We start from the raw sequence: 19,184 nt of genomic DNA, 5'->3' as shown, positions 1-19,184 counted from the left end.
AGGTAATGACAGTGGCACGTGAAGTGCCCTCCGCCACACACCGTTGGGTAGCTTGCGGAGTATAAATGTAGATGTAGATGTAAGTTATGATCCAAAAATGTATTTACACACCTAGTTATACACTGCTGTGATGCTGTCTGTCTTACAGCTTCCTACGCTGACTGTGGTCAAGGCATGAGCTTCCTCTCATACTTGCAGGCGTAATTTATGTAGTCTCACTGATTGTCTCTTAACTTTCTTTAACGTAATTGCCTTTACAATGTCGTCTTTCGAAGTTTTCCTCGACTTTCCATCTTTTCTGTCGTTCTGTGGTGTTCACAGCGTAGTCTTCTTGTGTAACCTGGATACATCCATACGTTCGATATGACCATACAGTGTAGTTTCTATTCAATGTCAGTTGTTAATGACTTTTCTATATCTATTCGTAATGAATCTCTTAGTTAGATATTTTCTCTCTTATGGATATTTTCAATGACCGTCTGAAAACATTCCTCTCCTTATTCTATTTAGCATTGCATCAATCAAAGAAATTTTAATTAGAGTGTCCTACACAATATATTTCCGTTTCCACTCAGTTTCGCTACTCCTGATGTGTTCTTCCTTTCGAGACATCGAAATTAAACACATAACCAGTTTCTAGTTGCCATACACTTCTTTATTACAAATACATGCTCTTAAGGAAACTGACAGTGACGACGATTATAATAAAAGGCACCTGCCTTACAGAACCACCTGCAGGACTCAGATTACGTTAATCCATTTAAGGCCGAGAGACACAGCTCTTTCAAGGTTTTTGCAACCATTTTTCACTAATTAAAACAATGTTCATAAAACCACCATTAATCAAATTTAATTGACATAACTGAATTACACAAACCTTTTAACATGCTTCATGACTTACATAGAAAATGACTTTCACATAACTCATATCAAATTCTAAAACTGCTTCCAACAACTAAGACATCCTTCATGGACTGATCTTAAGCAATTCTAACAAATTAAAAGTATTATCAGATTAATACACTCAACTAGGCTTCTCTTTTGTATTACTTACAGGTACGAGGTTCACTTTCCATCCCCAGAATATAATAATAGCATATTAAATAGTCTTAAAATGGGGCCGTTTCAATTTTACGTTGAAAATTAGTGATGGGCGCGAGCAGACCGAAAGGTTCTAACAGATACAGGAGATTCACGGATCAGAAGCTGAAGTAGAACGCCGGCCGGTGTGGCCGTGCGGTTCTAGGCGCTTCAGTCTGGAACCGCGTGACCGCTACGGTCGCAGGTTCGAATCCTGCCTCGGGCATGGATGTGAGTGATGTCCTTAGGTTAGTTAGGTTTAAGTAGTTCTAAGTTCTAGGGGACTGATGACCTTAGAAGTTAAGTCCCATAGTGCTCAGAGCCATTTGAACCATTTTTTTGAAGTAGAACTACACTCCACTTTGAGCTACAATTAAGCTTCCGGAAAACCACAACGGTCCACCGGAAAGATGTAATTGCAGGACACTAACAAGCAACCATAGACACCGATCCAGGTCCTTAAATTTCCCCCTTCCACTGTGATACCCCGATCGGAGTTTGCTCGCGTCGACCACTGCCAATTATCTGAAACATTGGCAGACAACATTCCGGCGCATCAGATACACAAAGCATATCTGCCCAACTGGTTATAAGTAAACCTTTAATTATACACGGTACAAAATGAACCCAAGCAGAACTAACCTACGTGACGACTTGCCCAGTAACGGCTCTTAAAATTTGATCAGCTAATTCGCTAGAAGAAACAAATAAAATAATAACGTAGAAAAAGGAAACAGGGAAAATTATTTCGGCCCGCTTTCGAAGGCCTGGCACAGCCTTACGCACTATTTGGTATGACCTCTAGCTACGCATTAAGCACGGATTCGTGTCTATTTGTTGTGTGTAAATGCCGTCAACATAACAGGTGACCAGACCAAATACTGTGACAAGTAGCTGAAACAATCGAGAGAGTTTTCAGTGCACTCCGGTATTCAATTAGCATGAACAGAACCCACCAAGGAACAATTCACCGACTCCAGTTCGTTCACTTTGAGTAACAGGTAACAGACGCGAAGGAAATCTGTTCTTCAAACCTCAAGGAAATCCCAGTCATCATTTGCAGCGGATCTCCATTCCAACGGCTAAACACGCCGCAGCAGCTGGCCACGCTCCTCCGTCGTACCGACTCGGCCACTCGCCACGCTCCATACATCCACAGCGCCACACGTCACTGTAGCTCACACAGCTGATACTCGAACTCCAGCCCCAGCAGAGCGCGCGCGCTGCAGTTAAATAGCCATCCGCCAAAGATGCAAAGAAGACAAGCAGGCATCGAAAATCGACTCACAACGATCGAAATGACTATCTAAATCTACATCTACATCAACATTTATACTCCGCAAGCCACCCAACGGTGTGTGGCGGAGGGCACTTCACGTGCCACTGTCATTACCTCCCTTTTCTGTTCCAGTCGCGTATGGTTCGCGGGAAGAACGACTGCCGGAAAGCCTCCGTGAGCGCTCGAATCTCTCTAATTTTACATTCGTGATCTCCTCGGGAGGTATAAGTAGGGTGAAGCAATATATTCGATACCTCATCCAGAGACGCACCCTCTCCTAACCTGGACAGCCAGCTACACCGCGATGCAGAGCGCCTCTCTTGCAGAGCCTGCCACTTGAGTTTACTAAACATCTCTGCAACGCTATCACGCTTACCAAATAACCCTGTGACGAAACGCGCCGCTCTTCTTTGGATCTCCTCTATCTCCTGCGTCAACCCGATCTGGTACGGATCCCACACTGATGAGCAATACTCAAGTATAAGTCGAACGAGTGTTTTGTAAGCCACCTCCTTTGTTGACGGACTACGTTTTCTAAGGACTCTCCCAATGAATCTCAACCTGGTACCCGCCTTCAAAAATGGTTCAAATGGCTCCGAGCACTATGGGAATTAACAGCTGAGGTCATCAGTCCCTTTAGAACAGAACTACTTAAACCTAACTAACCTAAGGACATCACACACATCCACGCCCGAGGCAGGATTGGAACCTGCGACCGTAGCGGCCGCGCGGTTCCAGTACCCGCCTTACCAACAATTAATTTTATATGATCATTGCACTTCAAATCGTTCCGCACGCATACTCCCAGATATTTTACAGAAGTAACTGCTACCAGTGTTTGTTCCGCTATCATATAATCATACAATAAAGGATCCTTCTTTCTATGTACTCGCAATACATTACATTTGTCTATGTTAAGGGTCAGTTGCCACTCCCTGCACCAAGTGCCTATCCGCTGCAGATCTTCCTGCATTTCTCTGCAATTTTCTAATGCTGCAACTTCTCTGTTTACTACAGCACCATCCGCGAAAAGCCGCATGGAACTTCCGACAAAACTTTGTGAGAAGCAGTGGTCCCATAACACTCCCCTGTGGCACGCTAGAGGTTACTTTAACATCTGTAGACGTCTCTCCATTGAGAAAAACATGCTGTGTTCTGTTTGCTAAAACCCTTCAATCCAGCCACAGAGCTGGTCTGATATTCCGTAGGCTCTTTGTTTATCAGGCGACAGTGCGGAACTGTATCGAACGCCTTCCGGAAATCAAGGAAAATGGCATCTACCTGGGAACCTGTAACTAATATTTTCTGGGTCTCATGAGCAAATAAAGCGAGTTGGGTCTCACACGATCTCTGTTTCCGGAATCCATGTTGATTCCTACAGAGTAGATTCTGGCTCCCTGAAACGAGATGATACGCGAGCAAAAACATGTTCTAAATCTCTACAACAGATCGACATCAGAGATATAGGTCTATAGTTTTGCGCATCTGCTCGAGGACCCTTCTTGAAGACTGGGACTACCTGTGCTCTTTTCCAATAATTTGGAACCTTCCGTTCCACTAGAGACTTGCGGTATACGGCTGTTAGAAGGGGGGCAAGTTCTTTCGCGTACTCCGTGTAGAATCGAACTGGTATCCCGTCAGGTCCAGTGGACTTTCCTCTGTTGAGTGATTCCGGTTGCTTTTCTATTCCTTGGACACTTATTTCGATGTCAGCCATTTTTTCGTTGTGCGAGGATTTAGAGAAGGAACTGCACTGCGGTCTTCCTCTGTGAAACAGCTTTGGAAAAAGGTGTTTAGTATTTCAGTTTTACGCGTGTCATCCTCTGTTTCAATGCCGTGTTCATCCCGGAGTGTCTGGATATGCTGTTTCGAGCCACTTACTGATTTAACGTAAGACCAGAACTTCCTAGGAGTTTCTGTCAAGTCGGTACATAGAAATTTACTTTCGAATTCACTGAACGCATCACGCATAGCCCTCCTTACGCAATGAAGACTGGCGCCAGCAACGCACCAGCTCAATTCTGCTTGAAGCAGAAGTCAGTCTGAGTTATTCGTTAAGTAATTTCTTCATCATCTCTACGTGTACTGTCAAATTAGACTCCTAGGTATAAACACGAACTAGTCACATTAACCTGGCCACCGCCTATGTTCCACGTCAACGTACAACAAGCACACACAGCCGCAGGCGGCAGCAGTAGCAGCAGAGGGGATGTAAAGCGTTTCGGGGGGACGAGGGAAACAGTGCAGTCGTTGTCGTAATGCAAAAACGGAGTGATTGATTCGACATACTAAAGGTCATGACCGTTGGAAGCGTTTATGAAACGGTAATGTTTGTAGACAGCAAAATGGCTCTATCCGAAAACGGTGAAGAAGTGACTGTGTTACACGACGGGCCGTAGATGAGACGTGTGAGCGACGGATGCAGAGACGTCTACGGAGGAATAGACGCGAAATTGTTGAGAAACTGATCGCCCACATGGACCAAAGGGCTACGGACGGTGTCTCCTCAATGACCGTTCAGCGAACGTTGCTGCTTATGGGTCCCTACAGCGGGCGCCTTGTTCTTTCACTCATGTTGACTCTTAGTACATGGCTGGAATTTGCACTCCAGTACCCCAACTGGATGTCCACTGAGTGGCGACAGGTGGGCTTTTCAGCTGAACCACGCTTTATGCTCCAGCGGACAAATGGCTGTTGGCGTGTACGACATGAAACGCCTAAAAAGTAAACACGCTGCAATAATCGTCGGGAGGGTCCAGACCGGAGGGTATAATACTGGGTGATCTCGTCATTCTTGAAGGTGTGTATTGCGTATTGAACCGGGGACCTAGAAACGACGGAGAGGCTTCGTCCCGCCGTAGCCCTCAGTGGTTTACAACTCTACAACAGGCCACAGGAGTCCACCTACCTCACCGCCGCCTCACCCATGGTTATTGAACGTTTCGGCCCCAATGGACCCCTCCGGGAACACCTCATACACTACTGGCCATTAAACTTCTACACGAAGAAGAAATGTAGATGGTAAATGGGTATTCATTGGACAAATATACTACATTAGAACGGACATGTGATTACATTTTCACGCAATTTGGGTGCATAATTCCTGAGAAATCAGTACCCAGAACAACCACCTCTGGCCGTAATAACGGCCTTGATACGTCTGGGCATTGAGTCAAACAGAGCTTGGATGGCGTGTACAGGTACAGCTGCCCATGCAGCTTCAACACGATACCACAGATCATCAAGAGTAGTGACTGGCGTATTGTGACGAGCCAGTTGCTCGGTCACCATTGACCAGACGTTTTCAGTAGGTGAGATATCTGGAGAATGTGCTGTACAGTGCAGCAGTCGAACATTTTCTGTATCCACAAAGGCCCGTACAGGAGCTACAACATGCGGTCGTGCATTATCCTGTTGAAATGTAGGGTTTCGCAGGGATCGAACGAAGGGTGAAGCCACTGGTCGTAACACATCTGAAATGTAACGTCCAATGTTAAAAGTGCCGTCAATGCGAACAAGAGATGACCGAGACGTGTAACCAATGGCACCCCTTACCATCACGCCAGGTGATACGCCAATATGGCGATGACGAATACACGCTTCCAATGTGCGTTCACCGCGATGTCGCCAAACACGGATGTGACCATCATGAGGCTGTAAACAGAACTTGGATTCATCTGAAAAAATGACAAATTGCCTTTCGCTCAGCCAGATTCGTTGTTGAGTACACCATCACTGGCACTCCTGCCGGGATGCAGCATCAATGATAACCGCAGCCACGGTCTCCGAGCTGATAGTACATGTTGCTGGAAACGTCGTTGAACTGTTCGTGCAGATGGTTGTTGTCTTGCAAACGTCCCCATCTGTTGACTCAGGGATCGAGACGTGGCTGCATGATCCGTGACAGACATGCGGATAAAATGCCTGTCATCTCGACTGATAGTGATACCAGGCTGTTGGGATCCAGCACGGCGTTCCGTATTATCCTCCTGAACCCAACGATTCCATATTCTGCCAACAGTCACTGGATCTCGACCAACTGGAGCAGCAATGTCGCGATACGATAAACCGCAATCGCGATACGCTACAATCAGACGTTTATCAAAGTCGGAAACGTGATGGTACGAATTTCTCCTCCTTACACGAGGCATCACAACAAGGTTTCACCAGGCAACGCCGGTCGACTGCTATTTGTGTATGAGAAATCGGTTGGAAGCTTTCCTCATGTCCACACGTTACAGGTGTCGCCACCGGCGCCAACCTTGTGTGAATGCTCTGGAGAGCTAATCATTTGCATATCACAGCATCTTCTTCCTGTTCGTTAAATTTCGCGTCTGTAGCACGTCATCTTCGTGGTGTAGCAATTTTAATGGCCAGTAGTGTAATAGACGAGTTTACCCCAAATGTTTGTGTGGCAGAGTAATTATGTTGTACGTGTACGTGGAGACAGTGTTCGCGCAGCAATGGCCGACATAGTGTAACTGAGGCGGAATAAGGGGAACCAGCCCACATTCTGCGAGGCAGAAGGAAAATCGCCTAAAAACCATCCACAGGCTGGCCGGCACACTGGACCTCGACACTAATCCGCCGTGGGAATTCGTGCCGGGGACCGGCACACCTTCTCGCTCGGGAAGCAACGCTTTCTTGAACGTACAGTGGATCAACACAAGTATGCGTCTATCCGTGGGGACCACGCCCACCCCTACATGCAGTATGTTTTTCCCCGGCACTATGGCGTATATCAGAAGAGCAAAAAACGTGTATGTGCGTTTTTGAAGACCAGCAGGATGAGTATACCGTACCCTCCTCGCCATCAAACTCTCCAGATTTAAACCCAATTGAGAATCTGTTGGACCACCTCGATAGGGGTCCCGCGTCATGAGTCCTCAACCAAGAAACATAATGCAGATGACCACGGCATTGGAATCAGCATGGCTTCACGTCCCTGTTGATAGCTTACAGAACCTTATTAGCCGTGTCCCTGCACTTGTCGCAGCGGACCCCGCTGCAAGAGGTGGTCATTCAGGTTTTTGACAGGTGCTCACATCAATGTAACTGGACAGTGTATAACTGTTGAAAGCGTCAATTTTCGCCGCATCGAAGTAGATGCCAGACAGTCCTGCCCCTCTTTAAAGATATTTGGTTTTATAGAAATCAGAAGCCTCATCATTTGTATTCTTCCTGTAATTTTCGTACCAAATATTCTCACAAATTGATCATCCGCAAAATACAGTATATGCAAACTGACTTTACCCATTCATAAGCATTTCCTTTTCCGTTGATTTAGAGCTTTTACCAGATGTATTTTAAACAGAATAAATGGCACACAACCACCTTGACGCAAACTGTCGTTGACGGGGAAACCTTTGCGATAGTGTATTACCAGGTTTTGTTCTTGATGTAGGACAAATTACAAATTCTGGAGAGCCCTTATTGGAGTCTAATTGCTGGTTGGTGTTCACAGCGTGCGGCTGCGATACAGCGTACATTTTCCGCCAAAGATGCAGTGATCTGGAGGCCTGGCACTGACTGTCCTTGCGCATGTGATGTATGTCTGAATACAATAATTTGATACACCTGGGAATGGGATCCTTACGTCCCGAATCCGGTCGTGGTTTAAATAAACCAGCTGAAGGGAACCTGTGGTTTGAGTAAATCAACAGAAGGGGGTCTCTTTAAATTAATTAATGATGATCGTGTTTTGCAATTTTTTCCAGAGCCTTTGTAAGTGTACAGTACCACACGCCTTAAGAAGGTCTAAAAACATAAGATCGATCTCTTGATTAACGCATGCTCTTTTCTCTACTACTTATTTAAAAAAAAAAAAAAAAAACGACGCTGAAAGTCCTACCAGCTCTGAGTGCTGAGTGTTCTTTGTCCTCCTGAACTTTTTCTTACTCGATCTCTGAGAACCTTTACGTATAAGCAACTCATTGTACTTGTAACTGAAATGCCTCTGCAATTTGCACACTTTCCTTACCTCCTATTGTGTTGCAAAGTTTGAAATTTGGTTCAAAGGTGCCTATAATCTCCCTCTGTAAAAGTGCAAAATCCTATCGCCTTGGGACGTCATCCTCGGTTGGTGATACGCAGGGATCCTACCACTGAAATACTGGAGCATCGTTTATATACTTTAATTGCCAACACAAAGGATCTTTTTTTCGAAACACCGTAACTGTCTCCCACTGCGTTGCAAAGTTTGAATTTTGGTTCAAATGTGCCTACATTCTTCCTCTGTAAAAGTGCAAAAGCGAGTCGTCTTGGGACACCATCCTCGAGCTCGGTGTCGCTTGAAACAGCAAGGTGTCGACAAATGCGAAACAAGGTCACAGCTCAGAGGTTCACGTGAGCTGTAAGGTGGGTAAATGATGTCACACTGGGACGACATGCCACCACAGTTCTGTCCAGTGTCACAGTGGACGTGTCACAGTATGGGAAGGTGTCGCACACACCTGTGTTCCCCGCATCTCAGCCCTTCTTTTGGCACCTTTGCGGTGGATGTCAGAACCAGGACGACCAGTGTAGAAATCACGCGGTTTGTACAGGAACATAATGAAAGACCTCCCAGGATGCCGCTAAGGTAGTATTTTAAGAACAAGCAAGGATAAAATACCGATTGAAAGTAGAACAGTCGGCAGAGACATTAATTACGGAAGCACAACCCAAAGAATTAATTTTTTCACATTCGTCTTTCGAAATACTGTTTTTTGTTTTTAGTAGTAGAACACAGTCGAGGTTTTTCTCATAAGAGAAGGATGTGGATTTTTACAGCAAAAGTACTGCAGTCTTGGTGTATTTACACTACTGGCCATTATAACCGCTACACTACGAAGATGACGTGCTACAGACGCGAAATTTAACCAGCAGGAAGAAGATGCTGTGATATGCAAATGATTAGCTTTTCAGAGCATTCACACAAGGCTGGCGCCGGTGGCGACACCTACAACGTGCTGACATGAGGAAAGTTTCCAACCGATTTCTCATACACAAACAGCAGTTGACTTGCGTTGCCTGGTGAAACGTTGTTGTGATGCCTAGTGTAAGGAGGAGAAATGCGTACCATCACGTTTCTGACTTTGATAAAGGTCGGATTGTATCGAAACATCTTATCCGCATGGTTGTAACGGATCTTGCAGCCACGTCTCGATCCCTGAGTCACCAGATGGGGACGTTTGCAAGACAACAACCATCTGCACGAACAGTTCGACGACGTTTCAGCAGCATGGACTATCAGCTCGGAGACCATTGCTGCGGTTACCCTTGACGCTGCATGACAGACAGGAGCGCCTGCGATGGTCTACTCAGCGACAGACCTAGGTGCACGAATGGCAAAACGTCATTTTTTCGGATGAATCCAGGTTCTGCTTACAGCATCATGACGGTCGCATCCGTGTTTGGCGGCATCGCGGTGAACGGACGTTGGAAGCTTGTATTCGTCATCGCCATACTGGCGTATCACCCGGCGTGATGGTATAGGGTGCCATTGGTTACACGTCTCGGTCACCTCTTGTTCGCATTGAGGGCACTTTGAACATTGGAGCTTTAAGATGTGGTATGACCCGTGGCTCTACCCTTCATTCGATCCCTGCGAAACCCTACATTTCAGCAGGATAATGCATGACCGCATGTTGCCGGTCCTGTACGGGCCTTGCTGGATACAGAAAATGTTCGACTGCTGCCCTGGCCAGCACATTCTCCAGATCTCTCACCAATTGAAAACGTCTGCTCAATGGTGGCCGAGCAACTGACTCGTCACAATACGCCAGTCACTACTCTTGATGAACTGTGGTATCGTGTTGAAGCTGCATGGGCAGCTGTATCTGTACACGCCATTCAAGCTCTGTTTGACTCAATGCCCAGGCGTATCAAGGCCGTTATTACGGCTAGAGGTGGTTGTTCTGGGTACTGATTTCTCGGGATCTATGCACCCAAATTGCGTGTAAATGTAATCACATGTCAGTTCTAGTATAATATATTTGTCCAATGAATACCCGGTTATCATCTGCATTTCTTCTTGGTGTAGCAATTGTAATGGCCAGTACTGTAAATGTGTGTGAACAGTACAATATATAAGACCAATATAAAGCATTTTTATTTATGGAAGTGTGTGAAGTGAATTTTTGTGTAATTACGACAAGCGCCAGTGCCCACGGAGTCCTTTAGCTGCCTGTATCTTCACCAAAACTGCAGGGAAGGCCGATGCACAAGCAGACATTTTTAAGCAAATTCAATTCTTATTCAATTACTAATATTCAGTCAATTAATTATTAATTCATTTATTTTTCTTTAATATATTACAGGTTCCAAGGAAAACATGTCAGATACACCGCTGCTCAGAATCGACATGGAAAGGCCTGAAGGAGTTTCGCACTTGCGTCAATGAAACCGCCCCTTCCTCATTTTGCTGTCAACAACGATAGTTCGCAGGACGACCTTCTTGGCAACCTTTGTCACTGCTGGCACTCAGACCTCTAAACACGTGACCGCATCCCTTTGGTGTGTAGCGCGACCACAGGTCTTGCTCTGGTGTACAGCGTGGAACCGCCAGGCACGGTTCAAAACTGTCTCGTGAAATATAAACGTGATCCGAAGCAGCAATGGGTGTTTACGCTTTTCAGTCCTCTTACTTCACAGCCTCTTGTGGCGTGAATAAAATTCAGAAACCATCTAAGTTCGGCACCACCATCGGTGGGTGCCATATGTGTAGCTTTGTTCAACACTTTAAACATTTACATGTACTTATCTGACGGAAATCCTTGTCTTCTCTCCATTTCACTTCACTGACCCCCACTACACCACGACTGAGCCTTTGTATTGCCCTTTTCAGGATTTCTACGTTCCCTGCCACGTTCAAACTACTGACATTCCGCTCCGAGACTCGTAGAATGTCGTTCTTTGTTGGTTGTTCAATCATTTTCTCATGGTCACCTCCCACTTGGCCGTCTCTTCCGGAGATACGCATTGAGAATTATTCTGGAATTGCCAATTGAGAGATCATCATGACACTTTTTCAATTACAGGCGGCATAGTCTACACTTGTTTTTCAAATAAAACTGCCTTTTCCTGCTGATAGTTACTTTATTATCCCCTAGGCGTTTCGCCTTCTCCTGTTCTAAAGCATCATCAGTGGGCTCTATAACGATACAGTTTTTTGTTTAGTTCTAGATTATCAAACAGTTCACTTCGCGATTTTTTGTAAAAAAAAGTAATTACTTACGATTTCCTGATCTGCGTTTCCTCACATCTGGTCTGGAGTCGCACTACTAATTTTATCACTGCCTTATAATCACATATTTGTGTTCTCGCCATCCACACACTGTTCACCATGTTTCTCACTCTTTTTTGTTGTTGACTATTGTTGTCTTGTCACTCGATACAACTATTTCGTCGTACACTTCTTTTCACAGCGTAAATATTGCGACTCCATTACGTGTTTCATCTTCTGTGGTATGTTTACCTGTTTGTTGCAACATAACGAAGTATATGTTCGTTACTAACTTCTATTCATGATGTTTATACCGTGTGTGTGTGTGTGTGTGTGTGTGTGTGTGTGTGTGTATGAGTGAGAGAGAGAGGGGAATAGGGGCGACGTAATAATAGAACCCAACATCTTTACACTCACTCATCCATGACCCCTCCACAGAATATTGAAAAGTCAAAACAGCTGTCACCAAAGTTTTCACCCATGCGCTAACAGCTAGTACACTGCCCCCCCTCCTCCCCCCCCCCAAAAAAAACGTCGCCTCTATTCCCCTCTCTGTCTCTCTCACTCATATACACACACGGTATAAACATCATGAGTAGAAGTTAGTAACTAACATATACTTCATTAGGTTGGCAACAAATAGGTAAACATTCCAAAGAAGATGAAACACTTAATGGAGTCGCAATATTTACGCTGTGAAAAGAAGTGTACGACGAAATAGTTGTATCGAGTGACAATAGTCCACCACAAAAAAGAGTGAGAAACAGGGTGAACAGTGTGTGGATGGAAAGAACACAGAGATGTGATTATAAGGCAGTGATAAAAGTAGTAGTGCGACCTCCAGACCAGATATGAGGAAACGTAGATCAGCAAATCGTAAGTAATTACTTTTTTTACAAAAAATCGCGAAGTAAACTGTTTCATAATCTAAAACTAAACAAAAAACTGTATCGTTTTAGATCCCACTGATGATGCCAGAACAGGAGAAGGCGAAACGCCTATCGGATATATGAAGCAACTAGCAGCATGAAAAGGATGTTTGATTTGAAAAACAAATATTTATATGCTTGGTGCCCAGGATGGTTGGTTCAAATGGCTCTGAGCACTATGGGACTCAACTGCTGAGGTCATTAGTCCCCTAGAACTTAGAACTAGTTAAACCTAACTAACCTAAGGACATCACAAACATCCATGCCCGAGGCAGGATTCGAACCTGCGACCGTAGCGGTCTTGCGGTTCCAGACTGCAGCGCCTTTAACCGCACGGCCACTTCGGCCGGCGTGCCCAGGATGGCCATACAAACAAACTTGGCATATTCCATGTATACACATTATGTGTCTGTAATGCATTGGTTTCCATTGCCTTCTGGATCCACATGCTGCTGGTCATTGCTGATCCTTCCGCCTTTTAGGGTTGGTTTCCCACCCCAAGGGCAAGAGAGTGGGCTGATCTCTGTCCGCTCCTCCACTCTCTTTGACAATGCCGTTCGCAGAACTAGAGTGACTTCTTTCAGCGAAAATCTTCGGTGCCAATGCTGGCGATTTTTGCTCGATTTTTAAGCAGCGGCACTGTTCAGACCCGGGACCCAGGACGTTCTGATTATTAGTCAAAGACGCTTCCCGTGACCTACATTATAAAATTCCTGCAAACCTGTCGCTGTGGGGGTGATAGCGAGCTATACTCATCGGATTGGGAGAAGGGTGAGCAGCTACAAACGGGCGCAGCCACGAATCCTCCCGAAACCAGGTAGGTAAGGTAAGCAGGTAACAGGACCGAATCCTCCCAAACTGACGCATTTGCGACAGAGCATTGTGTGCGCTAACGACCACAGCTGCCTGCGGCCAGTTCGCAGTTCGCGGCAGATAGCTGTAGAGTGAACGTGTCCTCAGACCAGCTTTCAGTTTCAGTAAGTAGGAAGGGAAGGAAAATGTTGGTTTTGAAAGGTAACACCTTCGGTTTTCAAAAACTGCTGAAAGGTGGTCTAGCGCGATGGACGTGCAACATTAATGACTGCAGAAGTTTTGTTAAAACTATTTCTATTGAGGAGCTGGATGTCGTGGAGTGTCAAGAAGAGAACAATCATGAAGAAATGCCTCATAACAAAATTCAGAGGCAAGAAACCATCTGTGACCTAAAGAGAAAAGTCATAGAAGATATTTGTGAGAGACCGTCAAAAATCATTCACCAGAAGTTAAAAGGAGAAGATACGCAAGATATAACTACGAGAGACAATTTTCGGAAATCTACACTCCTGGAAATGGAAAAAAGAACACATTGACACCGGTGTGTCAGACCCACCATACTTGCTCCGGACACTGCGAGAGGGCTGTACAAGCAATGATCACACGCACGGCACAGCGGACACACCAGGAACCGCGGTGTTGGCCGTCGAATGGCGCTAGCTGCGCAGCATTTGTGCACCGCGGCCGTCAGTGTCAGCCAGTTTGCCGTGGCATACGGAGCTCCATCGCAGTCTTTAACACTGGTAGCATGCCGCGACAGCGTGGACGTGAACCGTATGTGCAGTTGACGGACTTTGAGCGAGGGCGTATAGTGGGCATGCGGGAGGCCGGGTGGACGTACCGCCGAATTGCTCAACACGTGGGGCGTGAGGTCTCCACAGTACATCGATGTTGTCGCCAGTGGTCGGCGGAAGGTGCACGTGCCCGTCGACCTGGGACCGGACCGCAGCGACGCACGGATGCACGCCAAGACCGTAGGATCCTACGCAGTGCCGTAGGGAACCGCACCGCCACTTCCCAGCAAATTAGGGACACTGTTGCTCCTGGGGTATCGCCGAGGACCATTCGCAACCGTCTCCATGAAGCTGGGCTACGGTCCCGCACACCGTTAGGCCGTCTTCCGCTCACGCCCCAACATCGTGCAGCCCGCCTCCAGTGGTGTCGCGACAGGCGTGAATGGAGGGACGAATGGAGACGTGTCGTCTTCAGCGATGAGAGTCGCTTCTGCCTTGGTGCCAATGATGGTCGTATGCGTGTTTGGCGCCGTGCAGGTGAGCGCCACAATCAGGACTGCATACGACCGAGGCACACAGGGCCAACACCCGGCATCATGGTGTGGGGAGCGATCTCCTACACTGGCCGTACACCACTGGTGATCGTCTAGGGGACACTGAATAGTGCACGGTACATCCAAACCGTCATCGAACCCATCGTTCTACCATTCCTAGACCGGCAAGGGAACTTGCTGCTCCAACAGGACAATGCACGTCCGCATGTATCCCGTGCCACCCAACGTGCTCTAGAAGGTGTAAGTCAACTACCCTGGCCAGCAAGATCTCCGGATCTGTCCCCCATTGAGCATGTTTGGGACTGGATGAAGCGTCGTCTCACGCGGTCTGCACGTCCAGCACGAACGCTGGTCCAACTGAGGCGCCAGGTGGAAATGGCATGGCAAGCCGTTCCACAGGACTACATCCAGCATCTCTACGATCGTCTCCATGGGAGAATAGCAGCCTGCATTGCTGCGAAAGGTGGATATACACTGTACTAGTGCCGACATTGTGCATGCTCTGTTGCCTGTGTCTATGTGCCTGTGGTTCTGTCAGTGTGATCATGTGATGTATCTGACCCCAGGAATGTGTCAATAAAGTTTCCCCTTCCTGGGACAATGAATTCACGGTGTTCTTATTTCAATTTCCAGGAGTGTATTTACAACGCTAGGCTCCTGATGTGGTTGTTGACTGTTTTGTTGACGATTTCGTGGCAGAGATAGCTCAATCGGAAAAATTGCAAGCCTTTTGTGACTATTTAGTAGAAACTTACATAAAACAGAATGCACTCTTTGGTCTATCCATGTGGACGGAACTAATTTGTAACAGACAGCGAACAACTAATGCTTGCGGAAGTTTCCATAGCAAATGTAATAGTCAGTTCTACTCCTCCAGTTCTGACATTTACCGATTTCTTGAAGTGCTGAAACAAATTCAACTCGATTCTAAAACTGAAATAAATTCGTCGAAAACGAAGAAAAAGGAAAGAAATTGCCAACGCTTGAAATTTATGGAACAGCAAGTGGCTAATTTCGAAACTGGTAAAATTTCCAGATCTATATCTACATCCATACTCCGCAAGCCACCTGAGGGTGTGTGGCGGAGGGTACTTTCAGTACCTCTATCGGTTCTCCCTTCTATTCCAGTCTCGTAATGTTAATGGAAAGAAAGATTGTCGGTATGCCTCTGTGTGGGATCTCTCTGATTTTATCCTCATGGTCTCTTCGCGAGATATACGTAGGAGGGAGCAATATACTGCTTGACTCCTCGGTGAAGGTATGTTCTCGAAACTTCAACAAAAGCCCGTACCGAGCTACTGAGCGTCTCTCCTGCAAAGTCTTCCGCTGGAGTTTATCTATCATCTCCGTAACACTTCCGCGATTACTAAATGATCCTGTAACGAAGCGTGCTGCTCTCCATTGGATCTTCTCTATCTCTTCTAACAACCCTATCTGGTACGGATCCCACACTGGTGAGCAGTATTCAAGCAGTGGGGGAACAACTGTACTGTAACCTACTTCCTTTGTTTTCGGATTGCATTTCCTTAGGGTTCTTCCAATGAATCTCAGTCTGGCATCTGCTTTACCGACGATCAACTTTATATAATCATTCCATTTTAAATCACTCCTAATGCCTACTACCAGATAATTTATGGAATTAACTGCTTCCAGTTGCTGACCTGCTGTATTGTAGCTAAATGATAAAGGATCTTTCTTTCTATGTATTTGCAGCACATTACACTTATCTACATTGAGATTCAATTGCCATTCCCTGCACCATGCGTCAATTCGTTGCAGATACTCCTGTATTTCAGTACAATTTTCTATTGTTACAACCTCTCGATATACCATAGCATCATCCGCAAAAAGCCTCAGTGAACTTCCGATGTTATCCACAAGGTCATTTATGTACATTGTGAATAGCAACGGTCCTACGACACTCACCTGCGGCACACCTGAAATCAATCTTACTTCGGAAGACTGCTCTCCAGATCTCGGTAAGTACTGAGCGAAAAATTTTTATTTCTTCTACTGTAACTTCATTTGCTTTCCTTTGCCTGCTATAACGGTACTTTGCGGGCAGGCGTGTCAATTAGCATCATATTAATTAATTAATTAATTAAAATCGGGGAAGGATTAAAAAGGGGAAAGTAATACGAACTTTAATAATTTCACAGTATTACTAAGAAGCAATATAATGAAAAAGCAAAGTAGCAAAGACCAAGCGGGACAGAAAAATATAGGGGCGCGTTTGTTTTTTAATACATATAAAAGAACATGTAACACATTATTGAGCTCTCTATCTTCAGTTATCGCGATCGGGGTAGTCGATGAAGGTGATTATTTAAAGACTCTTCAAGCACGTTTAAAATACATTACGTGTGACGAAGTGATCAGAGGCGTTTATCGTCGGGTGAAGTGAAAATGATTCCGACAACATAATTCGAACTTTGTGTTAGCTGGTAAAAATACTCTTGGGAAACTATTATGGTTGTGGAACCCACGAAAGTTGTATGCAAGGGAAAGCTATAGTTTACGTAATTCTGCATTTTTTTAAATTGTGAAATGCGTGTGCGCGGAACATTAAGAGAATCTTATCCTTGGACGGTTGCTGATACAAACAACGCGCCAGCATAAAAATAGTTCGCTTATTAACTACCAGTATTAATTAACGGGGACCTAAAATACTAAAAAAGAAGGATAGGATCATCACCTCCAATACCGATTCATACTTCTTATTTATATAGTGAAAAGAGAAGTGTTAATAAACAAACTACATTTCTATTTTATCCACGATTTTGGCTTCATTACGTAGTCTTGACTACATGATAAACAATATCTGTGGAAGTTGTATGCAACGTATCGTCATAATATTTAGCCAACAAATATTGTGGGACACCAAAAAATGAAAATGCATGAAATTGTTTTTACAGCGGATGTATAATGTCTGAGTGCGACGAACTATATTGACAAACTGAACATCCATTACGTAGTTGCATGTTTATCTGCGAAAATGGTCCTTGTCGGTACATCAGCATAGAGTTCGAATAGAATCGCTGAAACACTGCAAACCATTCAGATTAATCGAACATCTAAATACGCATAATGCTGGTACCACCAGGATGTGTTCTTTCTCCTCACAACCGTGGCAGTAATTGAATTAAGAGTCAATTGATTTAAATGTATTTACCGGCTGGGAAATACATTTAAATCAATTGACGACCATTGAGTTAGCGTCACGAATTTTCAAACGTCCGCTGCCATGTATGAAGGCGAGTGACACCACGAGTGTTAACGTCAATCGAGGGGTGTCGTCGTGATCGTATTGAATGACATTGAGCGGTTACACTGCTTGGAGTATTCATAACGTTTAGAACTGCTACCTGCTTCAAACGGGAGGATTCGGTCCCATTGTTTTTCAGACCCTTGGGGGCTTAGGAGGATTCGGTACCATTTTTCTGACCGCGGGAGGATTCGGGGCTACACCCCAACAAACTATGAGCCCCTGTGAAACGAACCCTGGATCCTCACCAGTGTGGAAACCTTCCACAGTGGATCAGCGACCAGAGGTAACGAGGCCGTCAGTCTCGGCTTGGCGGCGCCCTTCCCTCATTAGCGGCGGCCTTGCGACGGGTGGACTGTGGCCCAGCCTGAGGTTCAGGTTCTCAGAGCGGGTTTCCCTAGAGACAGCCGTCCGGGGACTGACTCACGGTGCAGCGCATGCAGCGGCTAATGCTACCGGCTGACCTACTGCGCTGTCTGGTCCCGTCCCGTCCGGTCTTGTCTCGTCTGGCTTCCCACGTTCCCAGGGAATGCACCAACTAGGGAAGCAGCCGCTACCTCACCGGGACTGTTGACCTCTGGCTGTCTGAGGTACTTGGACGCAGGCCGACGGGACATGAAGTCCACACCTATGCAAAGAGACATACACAACAGGTTACTGTAGCAGCAGTTTTATTAATAGTAGCAGAAGAAGAAGAGAAGAAAAAGAAGAACGTTCATCCATTTGGGGGTCATTTTTAAAATAATATCGCAATAGTTACACAACACTCTAAGGAAATTAAAAAAAAAACGACGTACGACGAATGAATTAGGAATTATCCTAATGGGACAGAAATGGAACGTGCACAGAAAAAAACACATGATTACGTTTCCAGAAAAGCTGAATGATTTAAGCAAAAAAAAAAAAAAAAAAAAGAACTAATTAAACCTAAATAAACTAAGGACATCACACACGTCCATGCCCGAGGCAGGATTCGAACCTGCGACCGTAGCGGTCGCGCGGTTCCAGACTGAAGCGCCTAGAAACGCTCGGCCTCACCGGCCGGCCCTCGTAAGTTACGTTTTTGTATTTTATGTCTTTATGACGTTTTTCAAATGAGGTTTTGCTGTCATTTCTGTTTTCTAACGTTGATTCATGTGCCAGATGAAGGTCAGTGAACGAAACCGGTAGCAATTTAATAATTTGTTTTTATTTAGCCATGTGTCATGAATTCCCTGAAACTTATATCCACTGCTGACAGTTGCCTGAAAAAAAAGGAAAAAAACTTCTGGATAGAGTTTGGCACGATATTTCTCAGGAGGACATCCAACAACTCTCTCAATCAG

Source organism: Schistocerca serialis, chromosome 1 (assembly GCF_023864345.2).
Source record: "Schistocerca serialis cubense isolate TAMUIC-IGC-003099 chromosome 1, iqSchSeri2.2, whole genome shotgun sequence".
NCBI lineage: Eukaryota > Metazoa > Arthropoda > Insecta > Orthoptera > Acrididae > Schistocerca > Schistocerca serialis.
This window is presented reverse-complemented; position numbering follows the sequence as displayed.